The 17248-nt window shown below is 32.7% G+C and overlaps 1 pseudogene; it reads right to left on the bottom strand.

Annotated features, from left to right (window-relative positions):
• Positions 1-11711: 11711 nt before the first annotated feature.
• On the bottom strand, positions 11712-14700 carry LOC100776449 (glycerol-3-phosphate dehydrogenase [NAD(+)]-like; annotated as a pseudogene).
• Positions 14701-17248: the final 2548 nt, after the last annotated feature.

Raw genomic sequence — 17248 nt, forward strand, 5'->3', positions numbered from 1 at the left:
GATGTTATAAAGCATCTTCTCTACCTAACAATGCTCATGTGTTCTATGTTGTCTCCTGAAATGCTAAACCCCGATGTCTCGTGCATGTTTAGCCTAGTCCTACTCAAGTATTATCCATAGATTCCTCTTGTTGGACTAAACTTGACCAGAACCGCATTAAGACATACATACCAACAACTAGGTTATCGTACCCAGATCCCTCATGACGATACGATAAATTACCACCGTCCTATCAAGTTCTAAGGTTCAAACCATTTCCCAATGTTGAGTGACCCTAACTATGCATGCATCTATGTGATCAAGGCAAAAGCATACTAAAATGAAGTACTGATAGCACAACGAACACATAAAACCTTATCAGATAGATATAAAAGTATTTACATCAAGTACCCCATAGGAAGAACCAACTAAGGATTTAGATCTCCATAACAGGGAGGCTTCTTTTACAACAAAGAGAAGAGAAAGTGAAAGATTGAAGAGTTACAGGTAGTGGGGATGTCTCCTCCACCTCTAGAAACCTCACAGTCACTCAAAATCTCATCCAATGCTCCGCAAGATAGCTTCCTCGTCAAGCTCAGTTATCTCCTGGTCTCTCCACAGCCAAAACTCTCCAAAAAAAACTCTTTTAAAAACTCTCCTACTCTCAATTTTGAGATTCAGCTTTAAATAGGAAATTCTGTTGGGATACGTGTGCTTAGCGGGAGATAGGCTCGCTTAGCACGTGTAAGTGACATTTGGTTTAGCGCCAATAATGCTCGCTCAGCCTGGAGGTTCAAGCGGTGTGCTTAGTAAATTGATTCTCGTTGAGCGCATCATTGACAACTCATCTGCTTCCAGAATCTTCTACGCGCTTAGCCATGAACTGCTACACTCAGCAGATGGCTCGCTAAGCCATAGAATTGGCTTAGCGGGCAGCTCAAAATCAGCACTTCCACCAAACTTGCCTAATTAGCCTAAAATTGCAAAGGAATGATGATTAAATACACTGAATGGGATACTAAGTACTTATTACCTACATTTAACAAAAAGTAATTACAACATTACAAAATGACCATAAATGGGAGGATTTATATACCATTTTACACAAGTTTCTTTTACACAAAAGTTAGTCGTATTATCCGACTAACAACGGTCACTCGTGTCTTTTGAATTGGGAATGGATAATGGACTTCAAGGGAAGAGTCATATATACCGATAAATTATTTAAGTTCACAAGCATATGGTAGACCGTGAGTAATGCATCCATAATAGAACTCTCAGTACCTACGTTTTCAACCCATTGCAACTCACGGAAAATGATGTCTCGTATTTCTCTAGATACAATGTTGTGTGACTTCTTATGTAAAGGAAAATTAAACTTGTGCTCAACCATATTTATGCTTTTCTGAAATGAAGCCATAATTGTCATATCCTCCAAGACAAACATATTATTCATTGCATCCCAACAACTACACAAAGCTTCCTTGTTATCATGAAGCAACCTCTACAATCTTGCATGTCCACCTTCAACCCTATTATGTCACAAAATGAAATTTAAAAAATACTTTTAATTTAACAAAATGAAACATTAAAAAAAACAATGTCAAATAATTTATGTACCTATTTGTTGCTGTGTTTCCAAGATGCATCACCCGATGAATCCATGCTTGTACAAACTTCTCCTTAAAAGGTGTCAACCATGCATTTTGGACATAGTCAACAAATACTTTATAATGTACACACCGGTTTGTAAAGCTTTTCAAGCGTTCATTATATGATTCTTCATCCAGAGATTGCAACAATAGTTCCCAAGCATCCATGATATTTTGCCACTTTTTAAAAACCTAAAAGAATTGAAAAAAAAAGTCAATAACAAAACACAAGGCTTCACAAAACATAAACCTATAAAAATCTTGAAATATACCTCATCAATCATGAAATAACTAGAAAAGTCAGGACAACTAGGTTCCGAAGGCATATCGATGTCATCACCACACCCACATTTTCATCATTATTATTCCCCATACCAGTATCATTAGGCTCAACTCCATATAAAAGGAAGGGTTGGTATAAGAAACCTTGGCTTCCATGATCCATATTTGCATGCAGGTGGCATTCTAACCTCATTGGATATTTATGATTATGTTGTGCAATAAAGACTACTGCACAACATTATGTTACCAAAAATATGAAAAAAATAGAATCAATATTTTGTTATGTTTACAAAAATGAAAAAAAAAATACCTCAACAACGGAGATGTGTGTGAGTGAAGAGGGGAAAAAAGAAAAAGAATAAATGAATGAAGACAAGAAAAGAGGGTAAAAGGAATGAAGAAAAAGAAGACAAAAAGAGTGGTAAGATGAGAAAGGGTGTTATAAAAATGCTCAAAGGATATTTTATAGGGCCAATAATAACTTCTTCTTACGTAAGTATCTCAGACCCACCAAACCACCCTACATAGTCCTGATTCAGTTTATCTAATAGAAGTGTAAGTTTTTTTTTTCTTAAATTAATTGACGTTAATTCATGTTATATTTAATGCATAAGTTCCTTTTATTGAAATTTTATTGTGGGACTTTTTTTCATAGCATGCAATTTTGACCCATTCGTGTATATATGATTCATAACTTTTATCTGTTATTGTGTTTAAAATTAATTTTCGCCATTTTTTCTTACCCATTACAATTTTTATATTTGTCTTATTGGTGGATTTTCGTATTTTCAATGATTTTTTTGGTCGGTAAAAAATTTAATCAGTTAAATAATTTTTCATGATTTGGTTACATATATTTTAATGATTTGTTTGTCATTTGATCAAAGAAACAATCATAATTTCTTTGAATTCAACATTTTTAGAAATTTAAATCGTTGAACTTATAACAAGCTTGCATTATCATGGAATATTACTTATTATGTTCAGATACTTTGGATAAATATTGAATGGTTTATTCCGATAGGTACTCTATTTGTCATCCTATATTTATTGCACCTCTCCTGTCCCTATATAAATAAAATATACTATCTAATTATGAAGTATTTAAATTTGATTTAATTTTATTTTTATAATTATCTTTACAAATTTAAACAATATAAACAGATTCTGAATTGATTAAATTGGCTCATTTTTATAATTATCTGATTTAATTTTTATTATATATGTTCCAATCATGTACTATGTTAGATTAACTTTATATATTATTATGTCTCTGTTTCTAAATATAATACTCTTTTTTTCAATTTTATTTGTCCTTTTTTATAGGATTGTTTTCAAGTTATATTTTGCATTAATTATTTTTAACACAAATACCTTAGTTACTTTACAATAAATGTTATGTATTAAAAAAATAAATATATTATCTCTCTTATAAGGATTGAATAAAAAGTCTAGCACGCATTAATTTTTCTTAATACTAAAAAGATTAAAAAAAATTGGGGGCATAAACCTAACCAAAAACAAATTAAGAAAAGTGATAATTAGACAAACCCAAACAATCCCTATAGAAACTATCACTAATGAAACTAGGGATAGAGTCCCACCAGCTAAAACACAAAATTTAGAAATTACTCGAGTGAAAAGAGAGATATTATAAGTCCTAATAATTTTAAGGTAATTTTGACAATATAATGCAAATTGTTAACAAATTCAATACAACTAACTACATTAACTAACTTTCTTAAAAGATGTGAATTAGTTAAAAAAGTATTATATTTAGGGACAAAGGTAGTAAGTATATAGGAATTATAAGGTTGACTTGGTGGTTTAAGGAAGAAAAGGGAAAGGAGAGGTTAGAATGACGGTGTGTAGGGCCTGGGTGGTTGTAGTAATTAAAACAATTACTACAAGTAAATTAAAAATGCATTCTTAAATTTAGAAAATATAACATTAAAATCATTCACACATAATATTAAAAACAAGCAAACATAACATTGATTTGTTCAAACTCAAGTCATAAATAAACAACATTTCAAAGATAATAATCTAGTATAGTGATTCTTAAGTTAATGCTCTAATCACTTAACAAACACTCTAATTAAACTTGGACACTGTGTGGTGACAGTATTCTTTAAAATATGCCAAAAAGAATATATAGAAACTAATTAACTTATAATTATATGTTACAAATTGAAACAAAAATACAAATAGACAGGATATGTGACTTCATGATTATAATCAACCTCTTCATATTTTTACAAATGCTTATCTCCCAAGTCTATATATTGATTTGATCCACTAATACCAATGAAAATTAGAACATGACAAAAAGATTAAGAATTAGACTATAAAAAATACATAATTATTTTTTCAAAAACCTTATATATAATATATATTATTCACTAAGTAACATATATATATATATATATATATATATATATATATATATATATATATATATATATATATATATATATATATTATGACATGTGTGGTGCGAGAAAGGGTGGGATGGGTACTAAAGTATCCTGCATCCACACCTATGTAAATTTGCAGGTAAATATCCATTCCCATACCTAGTCCTAATATGCGGATAATTATCTGTTCCGTTTACAGATATTTTTGTAGGTATTCGGAGAGTTCATGTATACTTTATCATCCCTAGGAGAGGTCGTAGGTTTGAATTCTTTCTACTAATAAAATCTAGCAACTTAACATTTAACATAGGTCTTTCAAAAAATATTTATTATATGTAAGAGATTTATTATAAATTTAGAAGAAATAACTAATTTTGAAAATGATTTGATGTGTATAACATATAATTTATTTTTTATTCTTAAGAAAATTATAATAATTGTACTTTTAAAATTAAATTAGTTCAATCGGGTATCTATATTTTATTTGTTTATCTTTTATTTGAAAATCAGGCCCTAAATAAATATTTAGTATTATATACTATGTTAAGTTTACTTTTTACAATTGTACCTTTTTTATAAAAAAAATATTGGTTCTTTATTTTACAAGTTTTGTTTGTTGTAATTCAATTTAGAATAATAACAACAATAATTTTTTTATTTCCTAAAAATAACAATTAATTATAGCTCTAATTTGTTAACTTTCCTTACTTGTTATGTATAATATGTATTCTATGCCCCCTTATCCATACCTAGTTACTGATTATGGTACACAATTGTAATTGTTCACACATCATATGTGGATTGGTGGATTTGTCATAGCTAGTTAGTGTTGCTGAGCATGTGACTATTTTTATGGTAAGAGACTATGATGTAATAATATCACACCTTAACTAGGTATGTATATTTTTTCGGCTTTCATAGTTTTGGTTTGTATATTCATAATTATACCATGAGCACTCTAGGGCATCCTCAAGATATGTTTTCAAATACCTCTATATAATTATATCGGGTCTTTGCTCAATGGATACAAAATACCCCTACTTTAGCACCAGGCACAACAACCCTTGGTGCAACAACAAGTACCATTTTGACTTGGGGGGTGATAATTTAGTAGCAGTGGGTGATAATTTATTTAATATAGGAGAGATAGTTTGGTGGAATACTATGCCTCCTTTCATTTAAGAGAATCTTTCCCGTAATAATTGTGGACTTCCTTTTTATCGTTTTATTGATTTCTTTCTCATGGGTTTGGTATAGCCCCCCATGCCTTTGTTTATTAGTTTTCTCTTTTTTTTTATAATATTTTGGTCCTTAGCATATGATCTTTAGGGAGCAGGGTGCCAACTTTGTTTGAATTTTGTTTCTTTATTTTGATGTTGGTGAGGCCATATGTTCTATTAAAAAAATATATACTACTTTATTTAATTACTTATTTTAATTATCTATTTATTATTTAGACTGTTGGACTTCCCTAGCACCTTTAAAAAAGGATTTGGTTAAATTAAAATAGTGCACATCTAAATTTCTAAGTGTTGAATCCACATCAAAAGTTTTAGTTATGACAAACCAAATTGTAAGGATGATGAGATTGTGTGATGTCTATCATTTGCTTAAGTGTTTTAGTACTAAACATTCTTAAGAAGCAAATATGTGCATGCATTTTGAGGTGCTCAGAATAAAGCTCAAAAAGGTTATCTCAGAACTATTGTCAAGAGTAAAAGCCTTAGAAGATCTTTTGAAGCCCATCTACATGATGAAGAGTACTTCTCTTTGAGTACTTGAACTTGACAAAGTACAAGACAACAAGGTTCTACAAAAAAAGACATATCAAAGGCAACAAAGAGAGCATCCAACATCAGAATGAAGCTACATTAGAGTTTACATCAAAATGATGAAAGAACATGACTATGATAATAGAAATTTATAATGAAGTTCAAAATGGTTCAAGCCTACACTTCTAGACAACATCTTGTCTTCCATATGCAATTACTGAACAAAACTAACTTATTAGAAGATAGAAGTTGAAGATATCATATCTTCCATATGCAGCCACACATACTGAGGGCTCATCAGAAAATTGATGCTAAAGCATTTCCAAATGCAATCATGTTAAAAGTAAAACTGTCCATGAGAAGATTTGATGTGCAACATCAAAATGGAAGATCGAAGCTATAGTGCAGTCTAACCTTGGACAAAATACTAACACAACAACAATTGTTCCTTCACATTCTATTTATGAAGCAATGTTACTTTAGAAAGTTATATTAATTGTTCTTCATCAAAAGGATTTACTTCAATATGGCTCATTTTTTAGCTAACATTAGAATCACCATTCTAATGTATCTTCAGAATGCTTATTAGAAAGGCTTCTTAGAATTTGAACCTCAAAACAAACCTGATAGAGATGCAACCAGCCCGTCTAATGATCCTTTACATGAGATTGGAGGTCCTATGACAAGGTCCAAGACTAAGAGGATGACGTGAATATTGCAAGGCCTAATTCTAAAGATCAAAGAGAAAAAAGACCAATGTGAATTAAGGGTTGCACCTAATTAGGTCACTTTCCTACAAAATGATGAAGATGCTTTGAGGCCAACTTGAATAATCACTTTGGGAAGCCTAATTTACAAGACAAGAAGCATCCATGGGTTGAGTTGATCAACTTTGGCTAGTGGAAATTTATTATAGCATTTCAAGATTAGCCTATAATTAGGGAACTCTTCTACTCTCCAAAGGCAAAATTGGCAGATTAAAGAAATTTGAGAGTTTCTCTAATGTGAGAGTTTTTCCTTTGTTCTTGGGTTAAGAACTCGATAGTGTTGGTTCTACCGACAGGTCGCGGTTAGGGTCATACTCCTTGTTATAACTTTGGTTCTACTGCAAGGTCGCAGTTAGGGTCTAGTTCCTTTCTTTTTATACCTATTTTCAAGACGATATTAAGTGTTTTCTCATCATTTGGGTATCAGAGCTTCGGCTGTTGAAATCAAGTATTTTCTAATCCTGTGTTTTCTTTCTTCTTGTGTGTTCCCTCATATTTTAGTTCTTTCCCTTTTGTTTAACTCTACATTATTGTTTCATCTTCTTTTGTTCTATTTCTTTGAGTCTATCTTTCTTTTTTGAATTCTATCTAGTATCAATATCTTTTGTCTTCTCTTTTATATATATCATGAAAAATCATGCAAAAAAAAAAACAAAAAAACAGTGAGGGAAAAAAAGAAGAAAAATCTAAGCAGTTTTTACATTTGTTTACAATTTGAAGAAAAAAAATCCAAAAAAAGAACCAAGTGTGACTATTGGTCTTATTTTCTTCTTGTTCTATCAATCTTTCTTTGGTTTTATCCTCCTTAAAAAACACTTTTCTTAAATCCCTTATTCCTTGTGCTCTGTTTGTTATTCACTAAAGTTCTAATTGATCATTTGTTGTGTCTTGTCGTTATAATCAACCCCAAGGGTTCTTACTTAAGAGCTCATAAGGAAAAGTTGAGTGGTAAAAGGAAAGAGTGGTCAGACTATTAGAGGGAAAGAGCCAAAAAGAGTGAAACTCGAGAGAAAAAAATTATTGAGAGTAAACACATGAGAGAGTGTTTGTGTGAGGAAATTTATTTGTCAATTTTATGATCACTTCTAACACAATTCTTGCAACAATTTTAATCATGAGTGGAGAAGAAGAAATGGATCTCAAGTTTTTTGTTAAAGTTGTTAATGAACAATTTCAAGCCTTAAACTTTAGATTGGATAGTTTACAATCTCCATTCAGATCTAGAAGTCGTAGACAATCAACTTCAAAAGAAGAAGAGGAGGAGTATTCAGATGCAAGAAGTCGTGGAAGAAGGCAAATAAGGAAACCAAGAAGAGATAATCATTTGGGGAGTATTAAGATGACAATCCCTACGTTTCAAGGTCAAAAGATCATGAGTTGTATTTGGAGTGGGAGAGAAAGGTTGAACATGTGTTTGATTGCCATAATTATTCTGAGGAAAAGAAGGTTAAACTAGTTGTTGTTGAATTCACCGATTATGCTAGTATTTGGTGGGACCAACTTGTGACTAGTAGGTGCAGGAATGGTGAAAGGCCTATTAGTAGATGGGAGGAGATGAAGACTATCATGAGAAGGAGATTTGTACCTAGCCACTATTATAGGGATTTGCACAAAAAATTGCAAACTCTAACTCAAGATTCCATGAGTGTGGAGGACTACTACAAGGAGATGGAAATAGCCATGATTTGAGCCAATCTTGAAGAACACCTTGAGATAACTATGGCTAGATTCATTCAAGGTCTAAAGAAGGAGATAACCGATGTGGTAGAATTTCATCATTATGAGGAGATGAAGGACTTGCTGCACAAATCTATTCAAGTGGAGAAGGAATTGAAAGCAAAGAGTACTTCCAAATTTGCTTCCACTTCTTCATGTAATTCAAATTGGAAAAACAAAAAATCTGTGACAAATTCAAAAGATGAAGTTAAGTTCAAAACTTCATTTGTTTCACCTAAAGGTGAAATGGAAATTAATTCATCTTCTAGATCTTGTGATATCAAATGTTTAATGTGTCAAGGAGTTGGACATATTGGTTCTCAATGTCCAAATAAAAGAGCCATGATATTGTTGGATAATGGAGATATAGAGAAATAGAGCTCAAGTGATGATGAAATGCCACCATTGGAGGATTGCAGCGATGTTGATGTCGTTGAACCTGTAAATGGAGATGTGCTTGTTACTAGGCATGCTCTTAACATGCAGCCTAAAGTAGGAGTTGATGAGGAGCAACATGAGCATTTTTTCATACAAGATGCCACATAAAAGACAAGGTACACAATCTGATCATCAATAGTGGAAGTTGTACTAATGTTGCTAGCACCTTGTTGGTTGAGAAATTGGGTTTACCCACATTAAAGCATCCTGATCCAAATAGACTTCAATGGTTGAATGATTGTGGAGACATAAGGGTGACCAAGCAAGTGTTGGTTTCTTTTTCTATTGGTAAATACAAGGATGAAGTTCTTTGTGATGTGGTACCTATGCATGTTGGGCATATACTTTTGGGGTGTCCATGGCAATTTGATAGAAATGTTACTCATGATGGTTACAAAAATAGATATGCTCTTATTTTGAACAATCACACCATTATATTAACACCTCTCTGGCCCATTGAGGCCTATGTCGATCAAATCAGAATTGTTAGAGAGTGTAAGTTGAGAGAAGAACAATTTAGCATTCGAGAAAAAGAGAGAAAAGAAATTAAAAATGAGAGTGAGCAAAAGAAAGAAAAGAATAAAAAGGAAGACAAAGAAGAGAAAAATATGAAAGTGAGTGCATTTGCAAAGAAAGTGTGCTTTTTGCCTTGAATCTATTGTGTTCTTGGGTTTTTTCATTAGCTCAAAAGAAATAAGTGTGGATGAAGAAAAGGTAAAGGTAATTAGGGAATAGCCTGTACCTAAGAATGCTAATGGGGTAAAACGTTTTCATGGTTTAGCAAGTTTTTATAGAAGATTTGTGAAGAACTTTAGTTCATTTTCCACAACTTTAAATGAACTTGTAAAAAAGAATGTAGTGTTCAAGTGGACTCATGTGCATGAGAAAGCTTTTAATTTGTTGAAAGATAAGCTGACCAATGCACCTTTGCTTTGTTTTCCTAATTTTGATAAGGCTTTTGAAATTGAGTGTGATGATTCTAGTGTTGGAATTGGGGTTGTACTGATGCAGGAATCTAAACCAGTTGCATCCTTTAGTGAAAAGCTTCATGGGGCAACATTGAATTATTCCACATAAGACAAAGAGTTCTATGCTTTTGTAAGAGCTTTGCAAACATGGCAGCACTATTTGTGGCCAAAGGAATTCATAATTCATTTTGACCATCAAAGTTTGAAGTTTCTAAAATCTCAAGGTAAGTTTCTAAAGAGACACGCCAAGTGGTTGGAATTCATTGAGATGTTTCCTTATGTTATCAAGTATAAGAGTGGTAAGGAAAACATAGTGGTTGATGGTTTATCTAGAAGGTATGCTTTGCTTACTTCTTTGCAAACTAAATTGCTTGGTTTTGAGTTTGTGAAAGACTTGTATGCTAACGATTCTAACTTTGGCAAAACATGAGATTCTTATTCTAAGCATGCTTTTGGGAATTATTATAGACATGATGATTTCTTGTTTCAGAAAATAAATTGTGTGTGCCTCTATGTTCCTTGCGTGAAATGTTAGTTATAGAAAGTTATCACTACTGGAAAAAGCACATTCAACATAGCTCTTTAACACATTTAAAGACAATTTTGAACCGTCTTTGAAACCAACGTCTCCGTCTTAGAATCCTCATTTTCTTTATTAAAAAAAATAAAATAAAATTAAAGATTCTAAGTCGATTTTTAACAAAATCCCTAATGACCCCCAAATTAATTTTTACACTAGTTGCACTGATTCTTCTGTTTAACAAACCATGTATAATGAAAGGTATATAATAGAGAAAACACAAGAGAAAAGGACCAAGGAAAACCATGGAAATTATGAAATTTGGAGCCCAAAAATACAAATAAAATAAAAATTATGAATTGAATGTGTTGGGCTCTTGAGATCCTTTGAATCAAAATTATAAAGAATAGAGATAGAGACTAGGAAACAAAATATAGCTCTTCTGTATTGAAAAATTGAAATTAGGGGATGACTCTCCTCAAAGGAAATCCTCTTCCTCTACTGAGCAACACTGCCTCAGGTTCAACTCGACAAATATATAACTAACTTCTCAATAACAGCTCTCTGTCTATTTCTTCTAACTGACTAACAGACTAAATAATACCCGCTAACTACCTACTCTTCTTCGTCTAGAATAGATTAGTTACATTGGGCTACATTCATTTACAGAAGATTGGGCCCTAACAAAATGGAAAGGAAAAACTTGATAATTACAAGCATATAAGAATGGTCAATTGTCTACAAAAGGAAAAGAGAGAGAGAGAGCTATTTAAGTTAGACTAAGAGCAATTAAGTATTTCATTTCTCCTACTGATCAAGATGCGAAGAAAGTAGAAACCTGCCTATATGCAAATACGAAACTATTAAATCCAGCCTAGCAATTCTCTACAAGAGGTGCCCCAACAAGCTCAAAAATCCAACTGGGGGATAAAACAACAACCCAATTACTATCACAAAATTACAAGAGAGACACAGAGAACAAGTTCAATGTAATAATAAAGTAACCTCCACATATTATATTTACAAGTTAAGCAACCTCCATTTTCTTCCTAATTTCCATCATATAAAAAGACAATCCCTCTATAAATGCGTTTAACATTGCCTTGTTTACCCTACAAAATGACATTATAGAAGTATCATGTGAGGCATGAAAATTCCTAATATACCACAACTAGAAATCTTGCAGTTCAGAAATATGAATCAGACCTTAGTTGGACCCTCCAGCACCCTGACAATATCATTAACCAATATAGTCTTCTTGTGCTGATCTAGGGCAGTAAGTTTCAAATCAAATAGCCCACTCTTTGTTTCATGTTGATCGATAGTTACAGCATCAGGTCCATCTGAACTCTCTTTTAGAATCTAAAATAGAAAGGGAAATTAGTAAAGAACTTACCAAAAAAAAAAACAAGTACTCAAAAACAAAGACAGCCCACAGAAATAGTACTTTGCTCACTTTATGGCTTTGTTTGGATTGCAAGTAAATAAAGAGAAGAAATAGGACAGATAAAAATAAAGGAGAAATAGAGTAGAAAAAATGTGTTGCTTAAACAGATAGAGGTAAGGAAAGAGGTGAAAATAAGAGAAAATCATGTGGGCACAGATCTCATTACAAATTTGGCAGCCAAGGCTTGTAGATCAATTCTCAGAATAAGCTTCACTGTAACTTTTTTCTAGGTATTGTTCACAGACACAACTTGGAAAAACATAATAATAGATAAAAGGAATAAGCGTTTCACAGGTTGTATAGAAAAACAAAACACACAAAAAATTACTTGTACAATCATGTAGTACATGTGCAAGATACCCCTTGTAGTTACCACCTTTTATTCGAGCCCACATGCCCTCAGAAATTTTAGGGGTTCTACTTCTAACAGAGAATAAATTATAAACCTCACTATTTGGTACAGGTGACACTCGAGTAACCTCACTATTGTGGATTAGTAACAAATGTAAATAGATTTGGCTAGTGGCAGAAAATTTTCACTGGAAAATAGAGTATAAATATGACTCTCTATTGCACTGTCATCAAGGGGGATCACACTTTTAAAAATAACTCACAATGTCATCAAACCTTTAACGGGCATCACAATAAGCACCAACTACACCCTATCAACTTCTCCACAATAATGTAAAGTTCTTAAGATTTATCTTCCCTTAGGCTACCTATGCAAGGAACTATTCTTCATAACTCATAGCAAGAGCTTCCTCATAGTAGCTGTTAAGCATCTAGGCTACCTATGCAAGGAACTATTTATGTCGTGTAAAAAATTATATAATTTGAAAGCATATTTGTGACTGCATTCATGAAATATGAATATTGATTAACATTGAACAGAGTTGTGATGTTGCCTTAACTATCATAATATTACTACTACCTCTCAGCCTTTTGAAATAATTGATTTAGATGACTTTTTCCCAAACAGTACAATTTTGATCCATTTTCCTGGTGACTTCCCCATTGTGAGATCGGGACTTGTAACAGAAGAAGGTAATACTAATTTCTAAATTGATCCTACGATTACTATTTAATATTTGTAAATTTGTAAATAGAAAAGTAATTAATCCTGAAAACATGCAAGATGCTTGCGTTGCAGCTTAACTAGATCACCAAATTCAATTAACTATACTTAATGCAACTAAAGAAAAAGTGAACTCTTCAATTCCTTTAGTTAGCCAAGCATATTGGTGGGATAAATTCTTGAAACTAGCATGCCCTCCACTGCTGGTAAGCTAAAGTACTCAGAAAAGCAAAATGTTGAGATTTTCAAAAGGACTAGTGAGTAAAAACTAGCATGCCCTGCAGTTTCAAGAGTTGACCATCATAAACAAACCTATGATAACCATCATAAAAAAAATTTCTAGTAGTGATAAAAGAAGCACATAAATGGGATAGGACTAAATTAAATATATTTTTCTTTACTTATCCAAGCATAGTGGACCAAAAGAGAAAAACAGACCTCTTTCCTCAATTTCTATCATAAGCATCGACAACTTTCCTATTTCTCCCACCCACTGCCACAAATAATATGGTTTTAAATGAAACCAGGATATATGACCAACGAAAAATAAGGTGAAGTCAATTAATGAATGTCTTTACTGCATCTTGTGATAATGTGAGCTATACCACAACTCTAAAAAAAGGTGTTGTCCTTAACAGATGGAAACCTTATCTTTGAAAATGCACTCGTCTCTTCCAGGCCAATTCTCATGATTGCATCCTAGACACATGTAGAAATTAAGAAAACCAACAACAAATGACAAGGGGGTGGAGAACTTTTCTGAGGCTTCAAATCCTTTAAACTTACTTTTGTATTATTTCCCATCTCCAAGCCATCAGCAAAACCTGTCACATTTGCAAGCAATTTCTTGATCATTCATAGAAACTATAAAAAGTGGAGAACAAATTGCAGATATTGTACTACGATTTTTCAAACCTGCAGCTATGGCCACTACATTTTTTAGAGTTCCACAAAATTCGACCCCTTCAACATCTTCGACCTATTAATCATGATGCAAAAGTCATAAACACAAAGCGTATCTCAATACATACCAATTTAAAATTACTCAAGATTAGTAAACAGAAAGAAAAAAAAACTATTATGATTCAATGATTCTGCCATGACAATCTTTCTTGATTTTACTTATTACAATAAGGAACTTCCTAAGGATTTAGACATCTTTTTTCTCCATTAAGAACTATTTGTTCAACTTTTTTCACTAGTTTGTTGCTCATCAAGAAAGAATACTCACGGCTGTCACATTGAAATAAGGAGTGTTGAACAACTCAACCCATCTCTCTGCTGCTAATTTTCTTTAATTATATCCAATTGTTGCTTCACTAAATTTCTCCTATGCTATCTGTTCAAACAGTAAACATCAAAGCAGAAAACAACATTAATTATAATTTGGCCTACGTATTTACACTAAAAAGGCGTATAATATCATTAGCTACCTCATTTGCTATGTTGGCCCCCATTAAAATAGAACAATTGATTCCTAGTTGTTTGGTAATGAGAGTAGAGATCTTGGTTGGGCCTTCCTTCTTGACCTCCATCCCTTTGATAAGAGAAATTCCCTATGCATCTGCCCTTATTTTCCCTGCAAGCCTCTTGCATATTCCTTCCATGAATTGATGCAGAGTTACAAATACTAGCATGTTGGCATCCTTAACTGAATAATCAACCATTCAGAACAGAAGACAAGTTAATCACAAGACAACCTTAAAAGTAAAATTGAACAACTGTAAAATACTTGTGGAGTTTAGTTCCCTTTTCTCTATTCAAAGTCTTGGTACTTTTGGTAGAAGGTTGTGGTTTTTATTTTATTTTTCCAAATCATAAAGTAGAACACTTAAAACAGAATTTGAAAAAAAAAAAAGAAAGTGAACAACTTGGGGTTTCAATTTTCTCAAGACTCATAAGGAGCAGCTTAGAGAAAAGGAAGAGAGAGTTAATGCCACAAGGCATGTTTGGGTAAATATCTTAAATAAGCACTTATTCAATAAATCACAATAGCTTATTCATCAACTTGATTATGAAACTAAAATAAGCTAAAAAGAGCTTATTTTTCAAATAGTATGGTGAGTCCCACCATTTTTAAAAATATTTCCATTCTCTTTTTCTCACACCAAACACCACAAATGAATTTCATCCTTTCTCCTCCTCCTATTTCCCTCTTACCAAACAGAGGCTAAAAGTCATCAATGGGTGGAAACATTGCCCACTTAGCAGTACAAATAGAGTACTATAACATGTTATACTCGTCTCAATAACCACAGTCACTTAATGGAACAAAGGACTTTCAACATCAAAAGAATGTATTAATACCTCAACCCCAGCCTTTTGGCAAAGCTGTATTGCATCTTTGACACCAGGTAGACAAGGATCCTGCATTTCAATGCATAATGGGCATAAGGCAAATAGTAAGAACATATTGAAATGATAGAAATTAATGTGTGGAAGTCATGCAACAAAATGAGTAAGAATAGTGCTAGTGAGATTCAACATAAAACTAATAAAAAGGAAAAAAAATGTGAGTAATATCATATTAAACAAGAACACAATCAGGACGTATAAATACTGGTAACATAACAAAGATGACATTGCATTACGACAAAAGGGTTAGAACTTTGAAGAATAGAGGGAGGACATACAAAATTCCAAGGTTTGATAGTTACAGGCTTACAGTAGTTACTTGAAAGATAGATGGTGGGATGTAAGGCAAGAGGGATAATTCTGAGCAGATAACAATTATGAACTGAGGATTAGCTCTATTCATAAAGTTTCATATATCAATAACAACTCCTTTCAATTCTTTCTTTCATTCTATGTGTCAACTCTTTCATTCATGGGTTCCCAACTCCATGACAATCTAATTTCTAGAGGAAATATTACCTTTAGGCCAATAATAGCCAATAAAACAAGATTATCCTCTTGTAATGACCAGTATAAAAGTTGACATTTGCAAGCCAAAAAATTTACTTAAGAGAACATTATCAAAATCAGTCAAAAAAAAGAATCAAATCCCATCCAACAGTTCATGTAATACTTGTATTTGCTTTTTGTTTCATGAGCGTATGTAATGATAAAAGATAGAAAAAAAAGGAGGCATAATAGGAAAACTTAGCAAACATTCTATTAAGATATATCAATGCCTTTGCTTAACTATTGATCTAAATATTTAACTATTTCCTCAACCTTTGCTTCATCCATCTCCACCAACTGATCATTAGCATCAAAATACTGTGTACAACAAGCTACGACTATCTCAGCAACACCTTTCCAATGTATATGGACTTCAGAGTTAGACTGCGGAAATGTATATAATTATTAGCAATAGTGGTCTGGATGACAAATAAAATATAGTACATTTTCATATAATATATTAGCTCCCTAATCAATTTAGAACATAAGAAAAAAAATTACATATTTGAATTAAAATGGAAACAAGGTACTACCACCCATGTTGCAACTCCTCATCGCTTTTTGTCTGAACTGAATGGGAATACATGAATAATTAATTCCCCACTCTAATATTGCCTTTTCTGTTGGTGATTCAGAAACCTTAACATCATTACCACCCTGTTATGAATAGAACCATTCATAAAGTAGTAACTATTTGGGGGGGGGGGGGGGGGAGGGGGGAGAGGGGACTGAGCAAAGCAAAACATTTATATCATACCTCAGGGATATATACACTTCCATTAGTGTTCTATGCAACACCTTCAATCAACAAATAGCAGAGCATACGAGAGAACTGTGATACATCATGAGGATCAACAATCTTCTTCCCACCACCAATCCAAGCCTCAACCACAGCCATCTATCTCAGAATTTAGGTGAAATTAAAATTTTCGTTAAGGTAAAAATCTAGAAAAAATTATCAAACTTACGTTAAGGTAACTGCTAAAGGTAGCCCTTCATGCACTGCAACTACTACAATGGTGACCTGCATATTCAATGGAGCATATATGTTCAGGTAGTCTAGTATCAATGCACATACCGTGACAGTGAATATCTTAATTACTCCATCAATAGCATCACCAACTTTGGTCTTGCCCACTATAAATTGAACACTTCCATCTGGGTTTCTAGTATGCCCAGAGAAATATTTGTGCTTACAGGTTGCCATTCCAGAAAAATGTTCAAAAAAAAAAAATTAAATTGCAAATTATACACTTCAACTTTGACCATTTGGCAAATAATGCTATGATTTCATGGTTGGCAAGTAACATG

This window comes from Glycine max, chromosome 1, assembly GCF_000004515.6.
Source record: "Glycine max cultivar Williams 82 chromosome 1, Glycine_max_v4.0, whole genome shotgun sequence".
In the NCBI taxonomy this organism is placed as follows: domain Eukaryota; kingdom Viridiplantae; phylum Streptophyta; class Magnoliopsida; order Fabales; family Fabaceae; genus Glycine; species Glycine max.